This window comes from Zootoca vivipara, chromosome 9 (genome assembly GCF_963506605.1).
Source record: "Zootoca vivipara chromosome 9, rZooViv1.1, whole genome shotgun sequence".
In the NCBI taxonomy this organism is placed as follows: domain Eukaryota; kingdom Metazoa; phylum Chordata; class Lepidosauria; order Squamata; family Lacertidae; genus Zootoca; species Zootoca vivipara.
Window position 1 is genome coordinate 35,397,549 of NC_083284.1, and position 20,441 is coordinate 35,417,989.

General features: G+C 42.4%; 1 protein-coding gene and 1 pseudogene across 1 annotated transcript in view; both read right to left on the reverse strand.

The window, feature by feature from the left end:
- Positions 1 to 20,441, reverse strand: part of MAML3 (mastermind like transcriptional coactivator 3) — a 289,170-nt gene that overhangs the window by 227,680 nt on the left and 41,049 nt on the right. The gene's annotated exons all lie outside the window — the stretch shown is intronic.
- On the reverse strand, positions 192 to 17,104 carry LOC118084546 (enhancer of rudimentary homolog; annotated as a pseudogene).

The following is a 20,441-nucleotide window of genomic DNA, read 5'->3' on the forward strand; positions in this document are numbered from 1 at the left end:
ATAGGAGTCGTTTGAACAATTAAAAGCAAAGATTGCTGATGGAAATACATTGTGTTCTAAGTAAGTTGCTATTCAGCACAAGGCTCAAGGTCTTCCATTTACAGTAGTAAGTGTTTATTTAGAAGGTGATTTTTATTTTTTACTTTATTTTTTGCTTTACACTTCTGGAACTTAGTATTTGTATTTGGCCAATTTCCCATCACTGTCATTCTCTAACCATTTGTTTATCCTCGATCCATCATGGAGATTACAGAACTCAACAACTTTAGGTCCCTCCTGTGTATTAAAATGTGCAGTCTACAAATGCTGTTTTTTAAATAAAAAATATATATTTATATTTGTCATTTATAGTAGTAAGAATTACTTTTAAAAGGATCTTAAATCCAGCACAGAAACTGGAATCCCAATGTTATTCACCAATCAAATTCTTTATCAAAACAATTATTTCACTGGTCATTCCCTTTCTGTTTAACAAAATGTATTTGGGTGATGGTCTGACTCAATAATTTGTTCTTTAGTTCTGTTTTTAAAAAGTGGTATCAAGTGTTGTTGAATTACCATTTTTATTTAGCTATGTTTTAGCTTGCGGGTTTTTAAAGTTCTGAATTTTATACTATTTTTGATGTGTTTGTTTTGACTATAGGGATAAATCAGGAAGAAAAGAGGTAGATGCAAGGAAGGGGAGCAAATGAAAGATGCGATTAAATGAAGTTCTGCACATGACAGAACCCTCACTTCAGCTGAGTGTCAAGAAGACTAAAGGTTTAAAATGTGTGTTTAGAATCACAGAGTTTGGAAGGGACCCTGAGGGTCATCTAGTCCAACCCCCTGCAATGCGGGAATCTTTTGCCCAATGTGGGGCTTGAACCCACAACCCAGAGATTAAGAGACTCGTGCTCTACTGACTGAGCTATCCCAAAAGGAAAAGAAAGAAAGAAAGAAAGAAAGAAAGAAGAAAGAAAGAAAGAAAGAAAGAAAGAAAGAAAGGTGGATCTATCATAATAAAATGTGTTCTGCAGTCACATTCTATCCACAAGGAGCAGCAAGAGAGAATGGTTTGATTCACTGAAGGCTAAACTTTGGCTTAACTTTTCCAGTCTGATTTAACTGTTACTCAAAAAACCCGTTTTTGAAAATGCTAACAAATACTGTAAATTGATGCCATGATATACACTTGTAGCAGATGCAAAGTTATGCATAACTATTTTTTTTTTTTTGCATTCTGCACTGCAGAAGGGAGTCAAAATCTATAACGACTTCTATAGCAAAGTTACACCAACATAAAACTGGGAACAGCACACAGGTCTTGAATATGTACATCCACAGATAGATTTATAGTTAAGCATTTACAAGTACCTTGCCAGTTGACAATTATATACAAACATGCCTTCATATGCATACATTTATAAAGAAGATTTATCTGTTTATATAGCCACCGAACTGGGGATGCAATCAGAGAACTGTAAATAGTCTTTGCCAAGCCGGAGATGATCAACACACACAGAAACTCTTTTGAATGTGATGATTGTGAACTTTAAGCCCCCTGGCATCCGAGATGCCTTTTGTCTGAATGACTAGCACAGCTCTGTCTTACCTAGCTATGCTATAGTCTCAACCATACTTCAGCAGTTTTGTTTGGGTTAATAACATCTGGAGCATTGCTCTATCAGAATGCCTCACATACCATCGGCGACTAATCAAAGGCTACCATCAGACCCATCTAAATCTCAGAGAACAAGGTTCCTACTTCAACAAATTCTTCACCCTTTTGCATACAGTCGTATCTCCACTTACATATCCCTCCACTTATGTAAACTTTGGGATACGTAAGCGGCAAACCCGGAAGTATATTTCCTGTTTTTTGCCCCGCATGCATGCACAGAAGCGGTCTCTCCGGTTGCGAAAACCTCGGGAACAGATCCCGTCCGCAACCGGAGGTACCGCTGTATTTTGTGTTACAAAAGATTAAAAAGCTACAAAACTAAGGCAAAGGGGTTTGGTGCAAGCAAACCTTTGTGCCTGCGTAAGAGATCCAGTTCTCTTATGTTTTCTTATTGCAAGGGAGCCTGTGCAGGAGAGATCCAATTGCACGCTGAAATTTTAATAAAGCAAAGGAAAGCAACACCCCCTCTTGTTAAACAGCACCAAGTGACACAACCTGGTCCCCCTTGCATAAATTAGAGCACAATATTTACCGGTAGCTCTGGAAAATTCAATCACTAGAATGACTGGTGACACTTAAGAGGACCTAAAAAAAATAACCAGGGAACCTTGAAAAAAAGATCAGAAATGTTTGCAAAATGCAAACAGAAACACCACCTCTGTTTTCTCTCCCTGGTTTGAGCCAAGGAAAGGGAGAAAACACAGATATGAGGATCTTGGGCTAGGCTGGGAATGCGAGGTAGACCTTGAGAAGCTGGAAGGGAGCCATGTGACTCCTGCAGCAAAATGCTGCTGTAAAAGTGATAGGGAAGTGTGGGTTCCCCCGCAACAGGAGTGCTATCTTGAGGAAAGATATCTTGAGTCTGCACAATAGCTCAGTTGTCAAAATGGTGCAGTTGTTGCAGAGATACACTGTGTATCAAGGCCTTTTCAAAGACTTTCCAAGGTAGCTTCCAGTTAAAAACAAAAGCCTTATGGACTGCAAAAGCCTTATGGACAAGAGGCATATGTCTCTCCCTCTTCAACATCCCCTGTACTGTTTTGTCTGAGGGCAAAAAGCACATAAGCAAGGCCCCTCTGAAGTCATAAGCACAGGACTTGGCTTACAATGGTTGGATACCTGCACAATTGAGAGCAAGAGACTTGTGCGCCTCTTCCACAACACTGTCTATGTAAGATTTATTACATGTCCTTCACTACAAGGTTCCAGGGGAGGTTATACGAATATACGTAATAAGATACATGCAGGTCCCATTTTCAAAATGCTTGTTGTGCAAAAATTCACTTATCTTAACACTAGGAATTAGTACCCAAACCTCAATATACACTGCAGATTCTAAACAACTTGCGTTTGCCCACTTCCTTACTTGTTTATGCTTTGCTGGTTGGTGGTGGCCATTTGGGGGCAGAAACCATGCAGGGAGAGAGATCAGACAAATCAGGGTGGGTTTTTTTTTTTTGCTGTTTGGCTGCAGACATTTCAGGAAGAAACTATGGAGGAAGTGGGAGGAGATTGGACAAATCACAGATTAGAAACATTCTCACAGGAAATAATGGAAATTGTCAGGTTCTTATGCGACCACTTGCCTAATGAACAAATTCCAAGGAATGCCTTGTGTTCAAAAAGCAGACCTGCGGGTGAAATTCTAAAAACAAGTAAAATTGTTCCAAACGAAAGAAGAACAGTACAGAGTGAAACAAAATAAGTTGGGTCCCACAAAATACCTTAGCTGTTAAGTCACGGTAAAGAGTTGCATCTTCAGCGTACAGTGGAAGCTATACAACCAAGATACTAGATACACCTGTGTTGGAAGAAGTTCCACAACATAGGGGCCACTACAGAGAAAGCCCTTTTCCGGGCCACCATACCCTGCACAGCCAAGGATAGTGGAATTACCATGAGGCTCACTCTGCCAACCTGAGAGGGTTGGAGTGTCACCTCAACTAAGCACGTGAACAAGTTAGTTGGTGGAGTCGCTTATGCAAGTCACCTTTCACACCTGACATAATGGGAACAACAGTGCCCTGTCATCACAGAGGGTTGTTGTTTGGAGGACAAAGACTGTAAATCTATACAGCAGCATGTACAAAGTGCTAAATAACAATGATACAGGTTTATGTGGCACAACAGTAATCAAGTCATTAAAAACAATTGTATGTTGGCCTGTCATCCAGAGTAAAAAGCTTTTGGCATGTAGTTCTTGAATTCCCCCCCCCCCTTGTGTCCTCTCATTGGAGAAATGTCACTCTCAGATCTCGGTTACAAGAATGCATCTGTTTCCTTTAAAAGAAGGAAATGGAAAGAAACAAAAAAAAACAGAATAGATCTCAATTCCTCAAATAGCAAGAAAGCCCACAATTGCACATGCATTTTTCCATGAAAGAATTTAACTGTAAAAAATGCACTGTCCCCCCCTAAAAACCTCAGCTATAGTATTTAAAAAGAACTACAGCAAAGCAGCTCTCATATGCCAATCCCTTGTATTCAAAATGTCTTTTCTAAGTCATTATGTGCAGCATAGCCAACCATATTTCTGCTAGAACAAAAAAAAATCAAAAAAATCTGCATGACCTGCCAGTTAGGCCAATTGGTGACAAGGTGTCTGGTTTTTAAATCCAAAGCTATTTTGACATTGTCAGAGCTTCCAAGACAGCAGAGAAAGTCCCACAGTTCAGTGAGTTAACCTGATCAAAGGCACACACCCCACCAAGCGCTGCTAAAGTCAGCACAACCTCTTTTCATTTCAGTAGGGCCCATGTCAGGACTCTGCACAGCCCAAATTGGAAGGTATGGGTGTTGCACAACTATGATACTTCATGGAGTGTACCCTCCAGGCGCTATTTCAAGCACAAGCCAAATTAGATGTTTTAGTTAGCACAGAAGTCATGATTGTGCAGAAAGATTACCCTGCTTTGGCATGCCCTGCTTGGCCGACAAAGTATTTTTCACCAAGAGTAAGCTAACACGTGGGCAACTTAATGCTAATCAGGGCTTCAGCTATTGCAATACAAGCCTCTGCTCTGAAACATACTAGAGAAGCATGCTATGGGAGGCAAAGGAGATAGTTCTGCATGCCTCTGTGTGTGTGTGTGTGTGAGAGAGAGAGAGAGAGAGAGAGAGAGAGAGCACACACACATGCGCATGCACCCACCCACTTGCCTTCTTGAGACCCTTAAACTCACTTCTACAGCTTGCTCCCATGTAATCCCATCTTCGCCCAACAAACCCTCTAATACAGTGCTCTTATGCCACCACAGGACCATTTCTCCAATGAAGCAGCACCAACGGCAACTTCCTTTAAATAGGTAGGGAAGAGATGAGATGAGGCAGCTACCATCCAGCACTGTAATAATAGAATTAAGTGCATTCTTTCCCCAAGGAAGTCTGCACTCAAGCCTACACACTGTTACCAATGCAGGGCCAAACCAAAGGCCTAGCTCTTAGGGACAGTGCTGACATCAGCACTTGCTGCCTAAAATATCTAGGCTAGTCCAAGGAAAAATCACACATTTAAAGTGGTACAGCATCTTTAGTTAGCATTTTTATATGCTAACATTTCAATGCATGGCAGACTCTACCCCTGCGATTTAGAGTAACCTAACCAAGTTGGCAGATCCCACTCTAAGCCCTGTTCATGTAACAATAAACATGTCAGAACCAGCTAAGAACTTGAGCTAAGGCAATGTAAGCCATTTTCCATATTTCCTAATGTCTGGATCTTTCTTGGTTCATTTTTAGCATCTTCTCAAGAGGGAGGGATATATAAAATAATGGGAAGCGAGACACAGGACAAGACGACAGAAATACCACCTAAAGATTTCCAGGGAGATGTATACTAAAGCTTAGGAAATGCTCCAAAATCTTATCCTGAGGCAGATGGCTAGGAGTGTCATAGACAAGTACCAGAAGAGGGAGGAGTTTCTAATTCAATTAATGAAAATAATAAGAAAAGGACCCAATGATATTTTAACTTAGGAATGAAAGAGGATTTCCCATAAGAGGCACAACCATGAATGCAAGAGAGCCCCCAAGGCCCCATAATGATGAGCTAGTGAAGCAAAGCACCACAGTAGTAACCTCAGATTGGAGGAAAGGGTTTCATTCTTCTGTGGTCATATAAACAGCATGCTATTAAGCAAGGCAGTGACCACCAGCAAAACATAACAGGACATCTCTACAAGCATGAGAGAAAATCAACAGTTGAGGATAAGCAAATGAGAAACAGCTTTGTTACAATTAAGGTCCTTGTTGCTCACAGTTGTGATTATTTAGATGTGGTGGCAGTACGTGGAGTGATGTACACAGTATAGGTAGCAGCTGTCTTGCACAAAACCAGAAGGATAGGGAGCTGGCAAAGCAAGCCAGCGCTAGCCCTGCCATTAGGCAGAGTGAGGCAGCTACCTCAGACAGGAAATGCTGGGAGCAGGGAGTAGGGGTGAGGTGTTCAGAGGACAGAACCGTGTGTGCCACATGACCTGCCCTAAGCCATTTAAATGAGCCTGCTGCCATTCAGTGTGATGGAGGACGCTGCCCTATTGCCAGCACTTAAGTAAAATTCAGCTGCTATTTTGCTTGGCTCCTTTATAAAGCAATTGGGAGGGGGAGTCAACTTGTATTTCATAAAACATCTGATAAAAACCAACCCCTTTTCAATAATGCAGTTTCAGCTGTGTAAGTGACACCAAAAGTCAGTGGGCAGGGACAGGCAGGGAACCACTGCAAAATGGAGTAACTTGTTAATAAGCACAATAGTGTCATATTTCCACCTTCAAAGGTGCTTTGCTGATGGAACCTTGCCCATCATCTGATGATTAGGATATATTGGTATGCAACCTTATGTCAGACTACTGGTCCAGCTAAGCCCAAGTACACAGGGATTCCCAAGTACACCAAGGATTCCCAGTCTGCTGCCCTCCAGTTATTGCTAGACTGTAATTCCCATTACAGTACCTGATCATTGGCCAGTAGTAGCAGTAGTTCAACAACTTCTGGAAGACACCACATATGCTGCCCTTAGACTACAACTTTGCTGATAGGAAGTGGTAATCCAAAAGGGCACCAAGTTGGAGGAGGACTATTTTAGTATATCAGCATCTCTCCAAGGTTCCAGGAAAAGGGCCCTTCTATGCCCATGATCCAGAATCCTTTAATTGCAGGTGCCAGAATCAGAACCTGGCATTTATTTGCATGCAATCTTTGACAAACCTTCTCTATTGTTCAAAGCTGTGAATATTATGCATCCATAATTTTATTATGATGTTTAACAGCACACACATACAGTATATCACTACATTTTTGTCGCCAAATGAGGGCTTTTGAATATGATTTTTTATTTGTCTCAGTCTTTCCTTGTATGCAATGCAGGAAGCAATATATGCATATTTTCACAATGTTATTTACCGTAACTGTAGCACAGAAAGCAAAGCACTTAAGCTTCACATTTAAAAAGAAAACCCTGATGTTTAAAAGTGGACTGTCATCAGGGCACTTAACACTGACCTTCCTGTGTCCACACCTACCTCACTCACTGTTTTCAAGAGATCACTTATCCAAGCTACTGTTCACTGTACCAATCTGGACTTTTGGGAGAGTATTCAAGCATCAACCTAATGCAATCCTCCTGAGGGGTGTGTGTGAGTGAAATAAAACTTTGTATCTACAAATAAACTACTCATTTTCACTTTTTTTAATCTAAAGAGTATTTATTTTATTCTTCACTGCCTCCAAGAAATAACACTGGGGGAAAACCCAGAGAGGGGTACATACAGCGATTGTGGTAAAGCAGAAGTGAATACCGTGAATGAGGGACAAAAGTAGAACTGTCTAAGCAAAGGCAATTAAACTAAAATACCTGCAGAAGGCATATCCTTACTTCTTTGAGTTTTAAACTGAGAAAGTCCCTTGGAATTCTAACAGATTTTGTCTCAAATACAGACTAGCAAGAATGAACAGGAAGACTACAATACACAACTTTCACTACAGAATGCTGTACACACCTGTTGTCAAAACCCTTCCCTCAAAACCCCCTTAAACCATAGTGTCCCATTTGCTTGCTTGGTGAGCTTGCCTGTGGAGATGGACATAAGATATTTTCCTTTATCCAGTCTTTATTGTATGTCTGGTATGTCTGAGTATCAGCACGATAAACAAGGCAGCTGAGGTGAGCCAAGTCATCAATGAAATCAAATGACTGGCTAATATCATATGTAATAATTGAAGGCTTGTTAGGATTCATTCTCTTCAGATGCTCTTCATACATTTTACAGGCACCTTCCATGCATTCATTCACAGACACATAATCATCCTAAGTTCTGCCTTCTGGTCGTTTGGTAGCTTGAACAAGCAAAATTGTGTGAGGCACGGCGACTCGTTCCGTTCGGCTCAGAAGCGAAGCACAAAACTCAACGACTTCTCTACCACAACGCACCGCGACCATCAGAAAGCACTACTATAAACTGCTCATTTTAAAGCAATGCTAGTTGAAACTGAAGTATGTTGATTCTCTGACCTCACTGAACAAGTTTGTTATGAGGTTTAAAGCACCACAGAAGAACCTGTAATCATACAGCATTCTTGTCCTCACTCAGGGTTTCCCCTGCTACAAGCACCTAGGGTAGAACAACCTGAACTCAAAGAAGAGGATGATGGGCAAAACCAAACACCTGATGAAGTACTTTCATCAGGCCCTCTGACTGGACCACTTGAGCATCCTTATGTATATCAACTTGACAATCACTTCCTAATTCTTCTGATTAAGAGGGCTTAAAAAAAAACCTCATATAGCATTTTTAATGTGCTACGGGCTTTAACAACCTTGTTTCATTCATCCCACAACCACAGTGGGAGAAGAATGGTGCTCAGTAAGCAAGGGAACCAGCTATAGAAGGCAGAAGGGGATTCAGCCCTCTCAATATTTCGAGGCAGGGTGTTGAGACCCCACCCAATATTGAGGGAATTCCCATCCCCCGCCGCCCCTGGGCGAACACCAGCACACCAGGGAGAAGGCTTGGAGAGCAATTTTCACCCTCCGCACCCCATGCCACAATTGGCAGAGTGTCTCAGAAGGTGCCCACACCTCCTGGCAGGCGTGGCCTGATAGGGGTGGGGCGCCGCACATGTGATTTCATGCACACATGACAGCCCCCAGGTGTTGGGCCCAACTCTGTGTGCCTGCCAGTAAGTCAATGTCAGAGGTGCAATTTGGATCCAGCTTTCCCAGGTGTGTGTCCATCTGTCCACTTGTGGTTTCAAGGCAGCAGCAGCAGCAACAACAACCTGTAGAGCAATGTATCTTCCCCACAAAGCCTTCCACCCTATAAATCCAGTTTGCTCTTCAGGACTAAATATAGATGATGGTGACATCAGCAAAACAAGATGGCACCTTAGCCTGTTGCTCTTTAACATTTAGAAATTAGGCACATTGTTGATGTCTAAACACAACACAGCACTTGAATTTCTGCTGCCCCAAATAATTTGCAATGCATAAGACACTTTCCAGCTTCCTCACTTATTCCAGTGGAGAAGTTGCAGAGCTCTAGGAACGCAAAGCTGCAACACAGAAGCGGAGCTCTGTTTCACTGCAAAAGTGTTTGTAACTGTAGTTTAACTCAAATATACAGTATGCCCAGTAAGACTCTAGATGTACAATGTATCTATGTACAATGTATCTATTTCATTCCCTGCAGGTAATGCAATTGTTTCTCCTTCACTGTTTTTTGTTTTCCTACCTTTGCCATGTAATTGGTAAGGAATAATAGTATTACAGGTCACCCCAATGTCTGCCGAGTGGGAACAAGATTCCAGGGTCTTTGCACTCTACCAGGGTTTGTGCTCCTTTGGAATGAGGCATGGCAGAGACTGCAGTGTCTTTAATATGGTTTGTTTACACATATTTACACCTGAGTTTAGGGGGAGAGAGTGTAGACCACAGGGGCACAGTATGGGGAGCTGTGGCCCTGAGCGTGAACCAGACAGGATGGCTCGGTGCTTCCCTCCGCCCACTGAGGGCCGTGCCAACTGATAGGGTCCCCCCTGTGTAGGCAGGCAGGCAGGGGGCTCAGCTTAGGCCCACGTGGCTCTAGTGGGGTTGTTCTAGTGTCATTGGCTAGGCTGGCACCCACACCTACACCCCGCCCAGCGCATGCCTGCCCCAGGCACCGGCAACCAATGCTATGCAACTGGTAGAACATTATACCTCAATAGTGTCTTTTGTTGCTCTCCTCATAGCTTCAGCCCGCTTGAGTCCAGTCTCTCAGTGCTGCCTCTCCTAACCAGCCCCACATAATGTCCTGCCCCTCTCTTCTTCTCAAAGACCCTTGCTCCAAAAGCACCTCAAGCCTGGTGTAAAAGGGCATCTTTTTTTTCCTGTGGTGACATCATGCCCCTCTGTAACCCTGGCAACTTTCCCCTCCCAACTCTGCTATTGTCTTTTGCTAACTAACACACAGCTAGGGGAGGAACTCCACCCTGCTCCTTGTCTGACATTGAATGTGCCACCTTTTCTCAGGGTAATGACTGCCATCACCCGTCTTTGTTCTTTCATGGCACCTGTCAGCTGATCTCCTGAACAGGAGAACAGGCTCAGCCTGTATTCTTACACTGCACATGCCATGTTCCCTTAATACTCCAAATATTAATTACATCCTACCTTTTGCTAAATCAATAATTTAGGGGGATCTGGGCCCTCCCTCACACATTCAGAACAATAATTTCATCTTCCTGGGGGCTCATATCAAAGTAACTCCAGTAGCAGACACTAGGGTCACTATAAAAAGTCTTTTTATTAACATATGCAACCTTTTCAGGATTCCTTGACTCTATCCACCTGATAGTGACAGAGTACACATGACTCTGTATTTTATTTATTTAGGCAGAAATTGCATTTTCATTTCCCTTCCTTTCAATCTTTTAATTAAATCTTTCAGGAAACAAAAACAAAAAGTTGTGGATGTCTGCATTTCCACCCCCGAACGAGCATCTTAGGTTCTAGGACACAGAGTGCATTGCACATTCTGATCAGGCCATTTCCATTGTACTTAGAGGAGTGGGGAGTTTAAAATTCATGAATGTTGCAAGGGCACAGACAGCGCGTCCACATTGTACAGCCTTTAACATGTGCGGAACTCTGTGATCATAGCAGCATGTGAGGTGGCAGTTTAATGATCTGCAGCTATAGCATTTATTCAAAGCTTTATGGGGGAGGCATAATTATGTAATAAAAATCCTGTTTCCCTAGTATTCTCCCCCTTCCAAATGAATAATATATTCCGCTGCAGTGGGACTTTTTAGGCATGCCAGTGGCTAACCCCCTTTGCATTATGCTTGCTGTCAACTTCCTTCAGCAGGAGAAAGCCACAGATCACACCTCCTGTGCAAGCAGTTCTTTAACCTGTGTGTGTGTGCGCGCACACACCTTTAACATTGATTTTATTTTATTTTTGATATACTGGACAAGTTTTCTGATATACCAAATTTGCACAAAAGAGGCACACACAGGCACACACATGTGTGTGATTCCAGTCCAAGAAGCCCGAGGTCAGTAGCATTTATGCATGGTGACAGTTTTGAAGATACTGCAGCAGGTAGATAAAGGAGCAAGCCCCGTACCATCAAAATAAATAAATACGTTATAATTATAATACACATCATGCACAACCCCAATTAAAGTACACATATACTTAGCTTTAATGCCGTAGATCCAGCTAGTACAAGACTGAAGGAGGAAATTAAATGGTCTGCCCAGGGCAGTTCAATGTTTAGTACAGCAATTATGTTAACTTGAGAAATTTTTGTGAAATCAGGATTTTTATGGGAAGGATGTGCAGTGGGAAATAAAATGCTGAGAGAATGTAATGCAATAGACAGTGGACAAAAATGTGGAAAACATTTCATGCTAAGAAATAGAAAATTAGAAAGCTGAAGCTTGTGAATGCCCCCCACCCCCACCACTCCGGCCGCATGCTTTAAGGTTGCATGGAGCCAAAGGAATGTATCTCTAGGAAGACAAGGAGGAAAACTGGATAGAACAAGTTTTGGGCAGTGTTGCAGCTTGTGGAGGGTGGAGAGCAGCAGTTTCAGTTACAAATTCAAGCAGCAGCAGCAGCAAACCCATTGCTTTTACTCTGTGTGGCAAAAAGACTCAGTGTGGAGGAGTTAACCAGAGGCTGAGGGGGACTGAGGAAACCACAACAGCAAACAATATTTTTAGTTTCTCAGCAGATGCATTGAAGGATTGTACATTCATGTTTACACAGAACAGGATAACGTGCCAAACTTTTGGCATGGCCAAAAGAGGCTGACATGGAAGGCAGATCAAGCTAAAACCTGAAGCGCATATTAATTGCAGTAACTGCTGAAACTGCAGCTGCTGGAATTTCTACATTCCTTGTAGGCTCTTAAGCAATTGTATGACTATAAGCCTCCTGGAATTAACTCACGTGGTGCATTAAAATAAATCTCCAATGGGTTTTTGGAAAGGATGGAAAACACTACCTCCTATGATCTCATCTGTCTACAAACCCAACACTCCATCTCGAGCACAACAGCACTGAGATTGAGGCTACAGCATCTGTAGAATGACAACGACCCATTTCCGATGTCATGTTCTAATCCATTTGGAACATCTTGCAGGCTCAACGGATCTCATCCTGTGTTTCTAGTTCCATGAAATCAAGTTTGCTGTGATGCCAGAACTGGGCAAACTATACCAGTAGTTAGCACTAACCTCTAAATCAGGCACCCCCAAACTTCTGCCCTCTAGATGTTTTGGACTACAATTCCCATCTTCCCCGACCACTGGTCCTGCTAGCTAGGGATCATGGGAGTTGTAGGCCAAAACATCTGGAGGGCCACAGTTTGGGGATGCCTGCTCTAAATCATAATTTAAAGCAGGTCTACAAAGCATGCTTTGAAAGCTAGTGCTAACAATTACCTGATTCCTGATGGCACAGCATGTAGAACTGGACAGGGGGGAAAACCTGTATATAAGAAGGAAGGTATCAACCAACTGTTTGCTTCCAATAGAGCATGGGTAGGCATACTAAGGTCCGGGGGCCAGATCCGGCCCAATCGCCTTCTAAATCCGGCCCGCGAATGGTCTGGGAATCAGCATGTTTTTACATGAGTAGAATGTGTCCTTTTATTTAAAATGCATCTCTGGGTTATTTGTGGGGCCTGCCTGGTGTTTTTACATGAGTAAAATGTGTGCTTTTATTTAAAATGCATCTCTGGGTTATTTGTGGGGCATGGGAATTCATTCATTCCCCCACCGCTAATATAGTCCGGCCCCCCACAAGGTCTGAGGGACAGTGGATCAGCCCCCTGCTGAAAAAGTTTGCTGGCCCCTGCAATAGAGCCTCTAAACTGAGTCTACAGCCAGGGCAGGGTTGATAATCTCAGAGGTAGGGCCTGAACATAAACTTGACAGAAACAGAGAAAACAAAAGCGAAAGCAAAGTTTTGGAAAGGGGAATATTTATGTAAAACAGCATAGTTTGTTCTCATGGCTTCTATGAATCAATTTACCCCATTATACTGTTAGTTAAGACAGTAATTTAACATCTAGAGTTATGTTCATTATAGCTCTCTGAGCTGCTAAGAACTGGACTGGACAATTTATCCAAACATATAATTTGGACACCAGTATACACCAAGCGAGAGGGGGAGAGGGAGAGGGAGAGAAGCAGTTCCCTTCATTTCCTTATAGTATTTGACACTGTGTGTCAAAGCTATTGTTGCATCACTTCAGCTGTCCTGTGCACATTCCTTACTAATGGGTTTAACAGCTAAGGAACTAGTCCTTCTGCCAATAAAAATATAGGGCTGTGTTTCACTTTTATGTCGATCAGTATCTAACTTTTTATAAGTGACTTGGCAACTATCTATTATGAGCAGTCACTAAACATGCTTTTCAGCATGTAAGGTGCTTTCTGACATATACTAAAGCATCCTCATCACTCAAGTCTACTTGACTCATGTTTGTGGGTGTGCAAACATGCCATCTATGCCAGCCTTCCCAAAGCTGGTGCTCTCCGGGATGTTTTGGACTACAACATCCATCAATCTCAGCCAACACAACTCTAGTCCAAAACACCTGTATGATGCTAAGTTGGGAAAAGCTGATCAATGGACTCACTAGTTTCCAGGGCAGTAAGAGGCAACATGGTTAAAATGGTGACTCCATTGATGCTTGACAGGAAGTTTCCAGAGTAGGTTCTGCTTTCAATTACACTGGCTTAACTCTAAAATAATATCCAGCAATGCCAGGGGGTAAATTTAAAATTAGTGATGAAAAGGTCTTAGTCCCACTGCTTCCTTCGGTTGACTTCACGCACCATTTTCACAATGCACACCAGAATATGAAATGGCATAAGAAAAGCAGCAGTACTTTGAAATACAATATGAGTGAAGAGGCATATAAATGCTTCAAATGCCCCCCCCCCCGGACACTTAGTTCTGTCCAGTCCCAACGTACATATGATGTTGAATTTTCTATTAATTTTCCTTGTTTCATCCCAAGTCAAAGGCTGAAATATCTGACAAAGCTTATCTCCAGTCCCCCCCCCCAATCTGCTTAAGCTTTGTGTTAACTCTTAACCTATCAACCTATCAACTTAACTATTCCATCAAATCCAAAACACATTACATTGAAGTAACTCTAATTGATTTTAGTGAAATACCCACTTTTGGAAATGTCTTTAAGTCTGCAGCCTATCCCCATTCCTAATTTCAGTGCTTTTCAGAATACTTTTAGCCAACACTCGGAAACATGTTTGTGTGCTTACAGGTGAAACTCGGAAATTTAGAATATTGTCGAAAAGTGCATTTATTTCAGTAATGCAACTTAAAAGGTGAAACCAATATATGAGATAGATGCATGACATGAAAAGCAAGATATGTCAAGCCTTTATTTGTTGTAATTGTAATTATTTGTTGTTAGGCGGGTCAATTATAAATGGAATGTAATTAATGAAATGTAATAGCAATGTATATTTTTGTTTATTTTTGTATTATTGTAATTACTGGGTATTTGTTTTATTACTGTGGAATTTCCAAAAGAAAGAATTTGTAAAAATAAAAATAAAAAATAATAAGTTGCATTACTGAAATAAATGCGCTTTTCGATGATATTCTAATTTTCCGAGTTTCACCTGTATATACAATGAACTTAAACTACTGTACTGGGAAGACTCCAGATTCTCCAGGGTGAAAGAAGTAACTGAACACACACACACACACACACAATAAACCTACAAATCTAAACACTGACTTCATAATATTGAGGGATTCAGCCAAGTGGCTCCTTTTCTAAGGGCAAAACTGCAGCTTTGAAATACAGTGCACACAATACCACACTTCCTTACTTGCATGTCGATGACCCGTCACCCGCGTGTAGTAAATAAGGCACAAGGACATGTGATTTTAGGTTAATGGGTAAATTAAGGCCACAACTTTATTGGTTATAGCATGTGAGTGGTATTGGCTTAGGCACTGGATGGGAACGCAACACGTGACCCCACCGACCGGTGTGGAGACACTTAAAGGTTAACAAACAGTGGGAGGAGCTTGTTGATGCAAATACAACTGGAAGCTTCCCCTGACGTCACCGGAGGTCATGCCATGTCCCTAACCCCAATAGGGCATCGGACAGGATCCACGACCGCCAGATCCCCTAAACGGGATAACCTGACCTCTGACACACAACACAGATACATCACATATTGAATCATCCAATGCCTAACCGCCAATACCAAAAGTTGTGGCGAATTGCTATGAGGTAGGTGAAAAAACCAAGAGGCCTGTGCCAATTTGCCAAATGGATAAAAAAAAACTCCTACCAGGCCCCTTGGGCAACCAAGGTGACCAAGCGAAGTCCACAGCAAGGTCAAAGCAAAGCAACACCTAAAGGGAGGGAGGGCGGGTGATCCGATGAGGGCAGGAAGCAAAGAGACAGATCCCCCCCCCGCTGCAGCCATTTAAATGGAGCCAGACTCCGCCCCCCAGCTAGCCCTATTGGCCGGCTGAGGAGTATGATGCGGTGGGGAGGAGGGGATAATGTGGCACAGGGAGGAGAGGAGATGAGGAAAGGCGAGTACCGGTATGTCAATTATTCTGTCTGGAAATGGTTAACACCAAACACTAGCCCATCTTATTTCATTCCAGTTCATTATTATTATTATTTTGCAAACTTGAAGGAAAAGCACCACTTCATGAGACCCAAACACTGAGGTACAGAAGCTGGACCAGGAAGAATCTATGAACTCCCCGCTCCCCAACTTAATAACTGAAGTGTATCATCACTGAATGTTCTTCTGTAATGGAGCCAAAATATGGCTACTTCCATTTCCCACACCCAAGCAGGGTTCTGTCTGCAGAAGAACTGCACATTCCACTCCAAACATTTCTCCAAATCAAACAGCACCATTAAATGTGAAAAGTGAGATCAATGGCAATGCTGCAAGCCCAGCTAACTTACACAATTTCATTTGTTTTTTAAAGACACAGTGTAAATGTCTAATACAATTTGCTGGATGAAGATGCAAAACAAAATGGAAAGCTACAGAATATATTGGTTTCTTGGGTTGCATTGGCCAGGTCCACACATCACAGCAAGTCATACATTATGTCTTACTGTGTATGAGCAAAATCATGCCTGCTTCAGTCCTCCCCAATTGTACAGGGAGGAACTGCTGGTTACACAGAGAGTCTTAACCATACCTAGACAGTAGGATATGCTGTGAAATTATTATTGATTATTATGCTGTAAATGTTTCTGTGCATAACATTCTGTGCTATTCAGAGAATCCAGATCTGATTGAGAAATGAGTACAGACAGAATGTGAGTCTATAAAATATTTTTGTAGAACATTAGGATTTGCTGAAGACCCAAATGTCACTGTGGTTCACCAATTTCCTTTAGTCCTTTAAGATGTGGCTTCATTTTAGGAGAATATTTTTAATGTTTACAGGGTTATTTCATTTGGGGGGTAATAGACAATGCAGACAACGGAGTTCAACTATCCCAGCTTGTATTTAAGCACTAGCCTGGTAGCTACAAGGGAAAAGAAGCTGTGTAAGAACATCCTGTTCTCAGTGGCCAGACAGATGCCAGGAGCTGAGTGAAACAGCACCTCTCTCCATTGGCAATTCCCAGAAATTGGTATTCAAAGCATACAGATTTCAACAATGGAGGCAAAACACAGCCATCATGCAGGTGGCTGCATTAAATTCCATGTAGGCAACTGAAGGGATTGGCAGAAGAGGGATGCAGTACTCAACCCCACCTCTGTGCCCAGCAGACTTTCAGAACAGACTGAATTCCCACCTCTCTTCTGCCAAACTCTAGCAGACTTGTCTGACCGCATTCATTTATATTGCAGCCTATTGACTTTAGTGAGCTCATTTACAAAAAGGTGCACTATTATTATTATTATTATTATTATTATTATTATTATTAATAATAATAATATCCAGATTTGCTTAAATTGTGTAAAATGGTTGCCTGTTTGTTTCCTGAGCCAAATTCAGTGTTAGGGACTTGCTTCTACAGACTGAGATAACTTAGGAGTCAAATACTCGAAGGAACACCTCTCCCTTTACCTGCCTGACCATGACTTGAAATCTTCTAAGGGAGTTGACTCTTTTCCACACCTCATTGTTAGGGAAAGTGCATTATGTGGTGATTCAAGAGAGGGCCTTCTTGGTGGTGGTGCCCTCTCATTAGCAGTATGCCAGGTCCTGACATTGCTATCACTTTGGCACCTGGTCAAGACTTGTCTATTTGTGCAGGCATTTGAAGAGCTTTACTCTTTGACCAGCTCTGCTGCAGTGTGTTCTGTTTTTAGCAGATTCTATTTTGATTGTTTTTATTGTTATGTTTATATCATGTATTGCACACCCTGCTCTGGGATCTATATAAACGAAGGGCAGGCCATAAATATTTTAAGGAACAACATAAATAAAATATTGTTGTGGCTCTTTGACTAAACCTCTCCCCCCACCCCTGCCCCAATCCACTGTAGCAATGAATCCCACAGATCATCAGCAGCCTCTCCCCTCAAATTTTATATATAAATATTTTTCCCTTTCAGGTTACTGGATCAACTAGATAAACTTCTTGTCTCAGTGCAAGTGCTATGAATTATCACGCCCTAATGTTTTGTTTTATGCTGCACCCAATCAATTTTCTGACTGCTCCGTTCCACACAGCAATTCTAGCCCTCTAATCCTGCCGACTCCTAAAAGGCTCTTCTTCCTGAACTTCACAGCCACTGTGGTGTTAAATGCACAGCCAGAATCTGGGTCTACGTTTCCTCCCCAAAGGCTAGTGTTTAATAATTAATACAATGGCCTCCGATTCCACATTCTGAATTGAGCATATGGGAAGGAAGCCTCATTCAGACCTCCTCACAAGTTTTAATTTTCCTCAGCATAAAGTATTCCCTGTGCATGCAGAGCTCCCAAATAAGAACAGCCATTATTTGTTTGTTTAAGTTACAGGTAGGTAGCCGTGTTGGTCTGGATCGAAGTAAAATAAAAAAAATTCCTTCAGTAGCACCTTAAAGACCAACTAAGTTTTTATTTTGGTATGAGCTTTCGTGTGCATGCACACTTCTTCAGATAGGAAGTATCTGAAGAAGTGTGCATGCACACGAAAGCTCATACCAAAATAAAAACTTAGTTGGTCTTTAAGGTGCTACTGAAGGAATTTTTTTTATTTTGTTTGTTTAAAACATTTTACCTTGCTCTTTAGCCAAGAAAGGCTCCCAGAGTGGGTTACAATAGCCATAATAAGACAGCCCTTCCATTCATGACACAAAAGGAAAAAGGATGACGATAGTGGACGGAGACACACCAGCTCTAAGTTACCAGTACATTTTCAGAAGCCTTCTCCCCAACATACAAGAGCATTCAAACATGCAGTTGTCTCCTACATTCTGAAAAGGTCATTGCATCAGCATAAAAATTACTGGTTTTATTTCCTGAAGCATCCACTGAGTTGGGTGCTTTACTCAGTTTACAAATAAGAGCAAATCTTTATGGCATCACTGTCACTACTAAGCAGTGATTTAGCAGTAACAAAGAGTACTAAATACGGTGGTGACTGACAGTCACTGGGAGGAAGGCAGGGAGACTAACAGTAGGGGGAGCCAAAGTCAATGACAGGCTGAGGCAACTAATTCTGCTTTTGTTGCCATACTTTTTCATACTTCAACATGGGCAACGCTCAGGTTACATTCACACCATACTTTTAAAACACTATGATTCTACTAAATGGTAATGGCTTCCGCCAGAGAATTCTGGGAGCTCTCATTTGTTAAGGCACTGGAAGATGGTAGGGCACCTCTATTCCCCTTCCAGAGCTACAATTCTCTGAGTGGTTTAACAATCCCTCTTCACAGGGAACTCTGTGAATTGAAGCTCTGTAAGAGGAACAGGGGTCTGTAAGAAGACCCAGGTGACGCTGTGGGTTAAACCACAGAGTTTAGGGCTTGCTGATCAGAAGGTCGGCGGTTCGAATCCCTGCAACGGGGTGAGCTCCCGTTGCTCGGTCCCAGCTCCTGCCCACCTAGCAATTCAAAAGCAAATCAAAGTGCAAGTAGATAAATAGGGACCGCCCCAGCGGGAAGGTAAACGGCATTTCCATGCGCTGCTCTGGTTTGCCAGAAGCAGCTTTGTCATGCTGGCCACATGACCCGGAAGCTGTCTGTGGACAAACGCCAGCTCCCTCAGCCTATAGAGCAAGATGAGCGCCGCAACCCCAGAGTCGGACATGACTGGACCTGATGGTCAGGGGCCCCTTTACCTTTAAGAAGAACAGGGGTCTTCTACCAACTTTCAATGCTCTTAACCAACTACAGCTCCCAGAAATCTTGGGGGGGGGGGAACCACAACTATTTGAAGTGGCATCATACTACCTGTACTTTAAATGTATGAATGTGGTCTTAGATTAAAGAGGACGTTGACAGTCACTGCCACTCCATGAACTGATAGTAAGTTAGAAGGCAGGCGGATGGGGGCTCACTGGGGGCAGACGGAGTTTGGTGGGGCAGGACCCCATTCATCCAAATGGACCAGACTCCACTGCAGATAAAAGGTTCTCCAGGAACCCAGAAAGATGCAGAGAAGAGGTCTAAGTAGAGTGTGGTTCTATTAAAAACAACTTTGACATCAGGACTCAAAGCAAGGCCTGCCAAAACCTTTCATGGCTGTCAGGCAGGAAGTGAGAACTTGAGTCCTAAGCAAAACCTGGGCTTGGAATGGCTCCAGATTCTGGTATGCTAGACTGGCTAGAAGAACATGGACTGGGCTCTGTGCATATTGTGGAGATAATAAGAGAGCTTGCCATTGAGGCAGACAAGCCGCAGTGTGGGCAAGAGTTCAGGGAATGTTGGGAATGGAGTGTGTGTAATCTTCAGGCCCCCAGGAAAGTGCAGAAAAGCAAAGTATGGTTTTATTAAAATAACTTAAGAAACAAGTACTCAGACCAGGGGTTCAGTTCAAGAGTCTTGTTCCCTTCTAAGTAAAATTCAAGTGGGGCACATGCCTATGGTAGGCATGGATGATCTTACTGGTTTGTTGGTTTGTTTTTAAAGCTCCCAGGACTCTTTTTGGTTAAAGAGTGGGGCATAAGTACCGTACTTTTAAAGAAGACAACACACACATCCTTCTGCAGGCCCCAACACAGATGGAATGGCCAGGGGTGGGGAAAATGGGGCCACGCCTGCAATCTGTATCGCCCAAAACTGTTCATTTAATACTCCACAACAAGATTCCATTTT